Source organism: Amia ocellicauda, chromosome 6 (genome assembly GCF_036373705.1).
Source record: "Amia ocellicauda isolate fAmiCal2 chromosome 6, fAmiCal2.hap1, whole genome shotgun sequence".
Taxonomy (NCBI): domain Eukaryota; kingdom Metazoa; phylum Chordata; class Actinopteri; order Amiiformes; family Amiidae; genus Amia; species Amia ocellicauda.
In genome coordinates this window covers 41,993,490-42,001,749 of record NC_089855.1, presented here as the reverse complement: position 1 = coordinate 42,001,749, position 8,260 = coordinate 41,993,490, and the positions used below count along the sequence as shown (strand labels likewise).

Sequence of the window (8,260 nt, the reverse complement as noted above, 5' to 3'; positions counted from 1 at the left end):
AGCTCCTGCTCCTGCTCATTGTATCTTTTATGAATTGATACTTTCAAATTCAAACCTCTGTCACTTTTCAAATATCAACAGCTTTTCAGTATAGACACAGTTCTGTGTTGATTATACTGTATGCTGTAATATTGAATATTTTCAAAGTTACATCATTTGTTTGTTTCTCCTATCATGTTACAAATGTTCCCTATGTGAAAGATGCATTATATCTTAACATTGTCAAAACAATTAAATATATACAGATTATTATTTTCCGTAAAGTTATATCACATTGCTTGACAGTTTTTTATTGATCCTGCAAAATTGGGAAAAGTGTTTAGGGAACAATTGTAACTTAAAGTTAGGGTTAGTGATAGGGTTAGGGTTATGAATATAATTGATATATAGAATTGTTAAGAAGTGTAAATGTTTACATTACATTTTTCATGGATTGTCTGAAAGTTTCAGTTCTATATTCGATTTGGAAACCGTTTTTTCTATTTGTGTATATGAAAGATATACATCTATGCAATATCTTCACTATTAAAGATAAACGCATTAAAATTTTAGGCATTGTTAAAGCTCATTGGTATTACTGTGACATTAGTTTAATATTGAAAAATATAAATATATATGAAAAGGTATCGTGAAAGAAATTAGAAACACCGTATACATTATTTTACTTTATAGCAGGGAGGAATCGCTATGTGTTATGTTGTTCCCCCAAGAACATATTATTTGAGTTGCATGTTGTAAAGCCGGACAGGTTAGAGTGACGCACGTCTTTGTGTTCTGGATAGAGAGGAGTAGTGGCGCTGCACTGCTGTGCTCGGCATTGTATTTGTAACTGCAACTCGGCCTCCAGCACCGGCACCATGTCGGTGGAAAAGCGCTAAGTGAGCTCACACTGAGCTCAGTGTAATGTCTGCTCTGGAGAGCTCACAGTGTGACCTAGTCGTGAGTTCACGTCTTTACTGGGTAGTTCTTGACAACTTAATTGACTCAATTCGTGGGCTTAATTGGTCAACATTACCATTGGTTGAAGGTATTCAGGGACTGAAGTGTAGAGAGACTTATTAAACCTGCAGGATTGTGGTTTTCCCAGAACAGAATTAACCAGCTCACCACAAAGGAACATGGTAGGTGCTATTGCAACATGGATTACACAAAAAAAATGAAATCCAAGTATGTAGTGGTCCTTGGGCCATTGTGTGGTGATCCAGATCACTTCAGCATGAATTTTGCAGTGGTCTGGACAACAACTCCAGGGACTACTGTGCAGTGGTCCAGACCTCAGAAACTGTATGCATATGAACAGTGAAGTAGGCATCATAACTGTAGCCAATACTTTGTGGTTAAAATGCTTAATTTAATCCCTGTATTGTACGGAATAATAATAACAACTGTAAAACATAAGAGAAGGGCCTGATAATAAATACAATACACAATAGACTAGAACCCTTAGAATGTAATAATATGAACATTTTCATGATTAGTATGATTGTACTTTGGATGATCTATTAATGCAAATTGATAACATATTTTACAGAAAATGGGTTTTAGGAATTGTGTCCAAAAACTAAAAGAATTGTCTTAGGGACCACTGCTCCTTTTTTCCAGACCAATGTATAGCCCACTTTTCTTTTAAATTATGTTTAAAACAAAATTGAAGAAGCAGTGATTAGTTCTGAATCAAACATATTGACCCCCTCACTCAATCTGTAAGTCCTGCAGCAAACATTGGAATATGCACAGATATTTGCTCAGACTGGTATAAATGTCCCTAATAAATAACCAAATGCCATTTTTGTTGTTTCAAATGTGTCCAACATCTTACCAGTATGTCCTTTTAGTATGTCACAAAGGTTCCCTAATTCGTTTTACAAATGTTCCCTGTATGTTATGAATGTTCCCTAAGCATGTGACGAATGTTCGCTAGTTTATATTACAGATGTGCCCTAGCACTTCTCTCTCTCTCTTTCTCTGTCTCTCACTCTCAATTCAGTGCATTTGAATTTTAAAAGCAATTGGACATGCATACATACATACATACATACATACATACATACATACATATATATGGAAAATTAACAATACAATTAAAAATCACAATAAGATGTAATAAAGTACAGAAAAACAAAATGTAATAAAATGTGATCTTTAATACACACAAATATGTATGGCTGGTCGGAAGCGTCTTGGACTCGGGTTCCTCTTCATTACTTATAACGCTTTTGCCTTTTGCTAAAGCTTTCCATGGAGGAGAACGTGGATGAGTTTGTACCATTCTTGGGAGGCTCTGCCTTGTTGGGGCGGAGCTGTGATCCAGGTGAACAGCAGATTGGGCATAGGTGGGCATGTGGGCGGAGGAGGAGGAAGGCCGGTCAAGCAGATAAGCTTGCTAAGGTTCGCAGCAGCAGCAAACAGCCCCCCCATCCAGCCAGCCAGGCAGTCTGGCTGGCAGTGACTGAGTGGTTGACAGACGGCAAGCAACGGAATGCACGTGCTCTGTGATGTCATAGCAGTCAGCTCAGAGAGAGGTTCGTGATGTCATCGCTGAGCTGGCTGGCTCTGTGTGTCTTGCTGGTTGTGTGTATGTGTGTGTGTGTGTGTGAGAGAGAGAGAGATAGAGTGTGTGTGAGTGGGTGGGTGGCTGTGTTAGTGTCTGTCTGTCTCTCTCTGTCTCTCAATTCAATTCAATTCAATTCAAGGTTGCTTTATTGGCATGACAAACAGATTCGTAGTGTTGCCAAAGCAGTTGATATATACATACATTGAAAAATAATAAGAATAAGGTAAGAAAAAAGAAACAAAAAAAATGAAACAGTAACATTATAATTTATAAATTAAATCTTAATAGACATGTACATTTACTTTATAGTTATCAGGTTACAGCTGGTGCTCATGTATGTCATGTTTTCACAGTGAGCCCCTCAGGCTGTGGCAGGCGGCTACATATTGGGCGGCCAGGGGGGCTGTGTGTCCCTCCCCCAGGAGGATAGCTTTTTTTTTTTTCATTCATCAATTCAGAGAATGATTTTATAATATTTATGAATTTATTATAGAACGTGTCCCTTAATTTGGCATATTTATTGCATCGGAGGAGGAAGTGCATCTCTGTCTCGACCTCTCCTGTCTCGCAGTGACCACAGCGCCGCTCCTCTCTGGGCAGCCAGCTCTGCCTGTGTCGGCCCGTCTCTATGGCCAGGCTGTGGTCACTGAGCCTGTACTTGGTCAGGATCCATCTCTGCTTCATATCTCTGACAGTGAAGAGATATTCTGCCAGGGTGTATTCTCTGTTTAGGGCCCGATAGCAATCCAGTTTACTTTGGGATTTGGTTTAATTGTTCCAATGTTCCAGATAGGAGGTTTTGGTTATCTTTATGATTTGGTTGACTCTGATTGGGGGCAGGTAAGCAGTGCTGACCTGAAGCTGGTCTCTGTTCGCAGTATTAGCGGGGGTCAGTGCCGTGAGCTTCAGGGCCAGCTGACTCAGTGGACTCTTTTCAGGGCTGAGCTCTTGGGTTTGGAGGGCCTTGTACTGGAGTGAGTCTGACTCACTTTTCTTCAGGTGCATCCAGAATTTCAGTGTTCTTTTCTTTATATTAATGAGGGTTGGGAAGCGGCCTAATTCTGCCCTGCATGCGTGGTTTGGTGTGCTCCTGTGCACCTGCAGTATGTTTTTATAGAGTTCAGCATGCAGGGTCTCTATTGGATGTTTGTCCCACCTAGTGTAGTCCTGTTGACTGAGTGGACCCCATACTTCACTACCGTACAGCGCAATGGGCTGGATCACACTGTCAATTAGTTTGAGACAGAAGAAGATTCTATAACATTAATATCCCATTTCAATCTGATTGCGTAGAAAGCTCTTCTTGCTTTGTCTTTGAGTGCCTTCACTGCCAGGTTAAAGCCCCCTGACGCACTAATAGTCAGGCCCAGGTTAGTGTAGTGTGAGGTGTGTTCTATGGTAGTGTTGCCTAGCGTGAAGTGGTATTTGTTTCCCTGAGGAATTTTTTTTTGGAAAATCATGATCTTTGGCTTCTTCATGTTTACTGCCAGGGCCCAGGACTAACAGTACTGCTCTAGCAGTGCAAGGTTTTGCTGAAGCCCCTGTTCTGTGGATGACAGCAAGACTAGGTCATCCGAATAGAGCAGGAATTTGACTTCTGTGTCATTTAGGGTGAGGCCAGGGGCATCAGACTGCTCCAACACCGTTGCCAACTCACTGATGTAGATGTTGAACAGTGTTGGGCTCAGACTGCAGCCCTGCCTCACTCCCCGCCCCTGAGTGAAGAATTCTGTTCTTTTGTTGCCAATTTTTACTGCACATTTGTTTTCGGTGTACATTGTTTTTATAACATCATAGACTTTACCCCCTACACCGCTTTGAAGAATTCTGTAATAAAGTCTCTCGTGCCAAATGGAATCGAATGCCATTTTGAAATCAATGAAACAGGCAAAGATTTTGCCTTTACTTTTTTGGTGGACGTGTTTGTCTATGAGGGTGTGTAGGGTGTAAATATGATCTGTAGTGCAGTGATTTGGGAGGAAGCCAATCTGACTCTTACTCAGGACACTGTGCTCGGTAAGGAAGGCCAGTATCCGGGCGTTGATGATACTGCAGAACACCTTCCCCAGGTTACTGCTAACACAGATGCCCTGGTAGTTGTTAGGGTCAAATTTGTCTCCACTCTTATAGATTGGGGTGATCAGCCACTGCTTCCAGATGTCAGGGAAGTAACCAGTTCTGAGGACCATGTTGAACAATTTAAGCACAGCCTCCTGCAGTTGTGCGCTGCTGTGTTTGAGCATTTCAGTGCTGATACTGTCCGGGCTGCAGGCTTTTCTGGGTGGAAGTGCCTGGAGCTTTTTAGATAGTTCCTGTAGGGTGATTGGAGCGTCATTTGGGTTTTGATTATTTTTAATTGATTGTTCGAGCAATTTCAGTTTTTCCCTGGTTTCAATTTGTTTGTGTGTCAGATCATTTTGTTGGATATCTTTATAAAGGTTTTCAAAGTATTTTTTCCAAATGGTTCCGTTTCGTATTGCCAATTCTTGTTGTTTTGTTGAATTTAAATTGTTCCACATTTCCCAGAACTGGTTTTGGTCAACAGATTTCTCTATGTCTGTGAGTGTTTTGTTTGTGTGTTTCTGTTTTTTATTTTTAAGGGTGTTTGTAGTGTTTTAGGGTCTCACAGTACTGTTGGCATAGTTCTGTGTCTTGTGGTTGATGATGTTTTTGATTGGATAGGTGCCTTAAATTTGTTTCTTATTGATTTACACTCATCATCAAACCATGTCTGTGTGTGTGTATGATTCTGGTTGATTTTTTCTTTGTCTTTTTAAGATTTGCCATTGTGGCTGCAATTTGAAATATTTGATTGATATCATTTATGGCCAGATTTAGTCCTGTCACGTCAGGCTGGTACTGTGAGCTGAGGAAAGTGTTGATGATGTCTGTTATTTCTGTAGAACTGATTGCTTGGTTAAATTCCTCTGTGCTGTTTGGAGCCCATCTGTATGTTTGATTAAGGTTGTACAGCTTACTGGGCTGTGTCTGTGTGTTGCTGGCCTGACTTCTTCTTTTCAGGAACACTGTGATTTGGTTGTGGTCTGACAGGGGGGTTTGCTGCCTGACAGTGAATGCACTGATGAAGGAGGGGTCCATGTCAGTGAGGGCGTAGTCGACTACATTAGTCCCAAGAGCTGAGCAATACGTGAACCTTCCTAAAGAGTCCCCTCTGATCCTGCCATTAAACCCCGTCGGGGATGTTCCTCTGGGTTGTGGTGGAGGTGAGGTACAGAGGGGCCTGGCCGAACACATGGCTGTTTCCCTGTGTGCCGATGCAGTTGGGCTCGGTGCCTGTCCGGGCATTGAAGTCCCCACAGAGCAGCACATTCCCCTGGGCCTGGAAATGGCCGATCTCTGTGTGGAGGGTGTTAAAAAATTCCCCATTGTAATAGGGGGATTCAGAGGTGGGGGTATACGCTGTACAAAGGTATATATGGTTCTCACACTGGGCTATTCCCTTCTTAATTTGAAGCCATGTGTGCGTTGGGCCCTGTTTGACTGGGCTGATGTGGTTCGCCAGCTCCTCTTTGTACCACACTATGATCCCCCCAGAGTCCCTGCCACGCCGCACTGTGCTCAGTTTAATTGAGGGCACAATAACCTCCCTGTAGCCCAGGGGGCAGTGTGTGGGCACCTCTGCACGGCACCATGTCTCCAACAGAACTATGATATCTAATTCTTTAATGCTTTTAATGAATTCAGGGTCTGTGCTCTTTAGCCCGAAAGGCGAGGAGTTCAGGCCCTGAATGTTCCAGCAGCTGACTGTAAATGAGCTCATTTTAGCTAACATTGTACTTGGTGGAATAAAATGCCTATCAACAATACAACTTTTTAATCGAAGGTTTTGTTTAAACTAGAATTTCAAATATAATAATTATTAGTTTTATGTAAAGTATGGTTACATTGTATGTACACAGGTATTTATTTTTAATTTACAAGTGGGGTTGTCCGTCCCTACCCGAGTTCTCTGGCTCAGCTCAGCAGTCTGGAGCAAAGGAGGCTGAGCAGGTGCTTTATCTCCCCCAGCTCGGTGGGGGCCGGAGTGGCGGCCTGGGTCAGGGCTGCGGCATAGCTGAGCGGCTTCTGATGGGCGCTGTGCCTGGTGCTCGTGGGGCGGGTGGGAGGCTGGGTGATGGGGGGCTGGCCGGTGCTGCGGCATCGTGGTACGTGTGCTCCAGTGCGGGGGGGTTGTATGTTTGGCTGGCCTCTGTTGGTATTGCTGTGTGGATAGGAGCTCATACATTCAGTGACTTCTCTCTCTCTCTCTCTCTCTCTCTCTCTCTCGTTCTGTAGATGCATCATAGGGAACATATGTAACAATCTGTATATTTGTTTACCAAAAATGAGAATGAAAGTATTTCAAGTGGGTTTTGCCTTGGTTGGAAACGTTTTAAGATAAATTATGAAGTGTAAAATGGATTTGTCTCAATTCTCCGTAGTTTTCAATGTATGTGCCATTCAGTAGCGTTCATGTTACAGATGTGTCCTATGCAGTGGTAGGGTCAATAAAATGTCAGTAAAACTTTATTCTGATAGCTTTGATTATTATTTTTTTTCTCATGAACAACAAATGCTGTTTGCTTGATTTTTACAGAGTATGTCATAAATTCCATATTTATGAAGCCTGACAAATTGTATGCTGTAATATTGAATATTTTCAGTTACATCATTTGTTTGCTTTTCCTATCATGTTACAAATGTTCCCTATGTGAAAGATGCATTATATCTTAATAACGTCAAAACAATTAAAGATATACGGATTATTATTATTGGAAAAGTTATAACACATTGCTATTAACTATGTGTGTCAGTAAAAGTTTAAAAAATCCTGACAGTTTTTTATTGATCCTGCAAAATAAGTGTTTAGGGAAGATTTGTAACTTAAAGTTAGGGTTAGTGTTAGGGTTAGGGTAATTAATATAATTGATATATAGAATTGTTAAAAAGTGTAAATGTTTACATTCCATTTTTCATGGTTTGTCTGAAAGTTTCAGTTCTATATTCGGTTTGGAAACCGTTTTTATATATATATATATATATATATATATATATATATATATATACTTTATTCTATACAATATCTTCACTATTAAAGATAAACGCATTATTATTTTCGGCAGTGTTAAAGCACATTGGTATTACCTATGTGTATCTTTAAAAGTTTAAAATTCCTAAAGGTGTTTTATTGATCTTGCAAAATAAGTGTTTAGGGAAAATTTGTAACATAGAGTTAGAGTTAGCCACTGGGTAAGGATTACATCTTCAACAGTAAGTTCATTCATGTTAATTATTCTCATCAATTTTTGTCAATACAGTAAAAGTGTCAGAAATAGCAAATCGGTGTTAATCCCTTAATGCATCAATTAAAATACATACAAATAAAAGGCTGATCTTAGCATATTTGTATACTTGTATGTTCGTTTCTGGTTGTCTACATGTGATTTCGAGTTTTTTATTTGGTTTTTACAATGTATCTGTGCTGTGTGAAGACGCAGAATGAGTTTGATTGTGATGTTAAATAGGGTTTAGAAACGCAGTCGCCTCAGTGCTGATTATTATTGCTGTGTTTCTCCACTTCTACTCCACGCTTGGGAACGCCCACATCCAGTGACGTCAGCGTTCGATTCCAAGACCGGTGGAAAAGCGGGTCAGTTCACAAAAAGATCAGCTGGATCCCAGGCCGAGCAGCGGCTCTGGCTCCAG

General features: G+C 40.8%; 1 non-coding gene across 1 annotated transcript; it reads left to right on the top strand.

The window, feature by feature from the left end:
• The first annotated feature begins 2,182 nt into the window (after positions 1–2,182).
• On the top strand, positions 2,183–2,297 carry LOC136751955 (U5 spliceosomal RNA). Its single transcript, XR_010817138.1, has one exon. It is a non-coding gene; the product is annotated as a U5 spliceosomal RNA (small nuclear RNA).
• Positions 2,298–8,260: the final 5,963 nt, after the last annotated feature.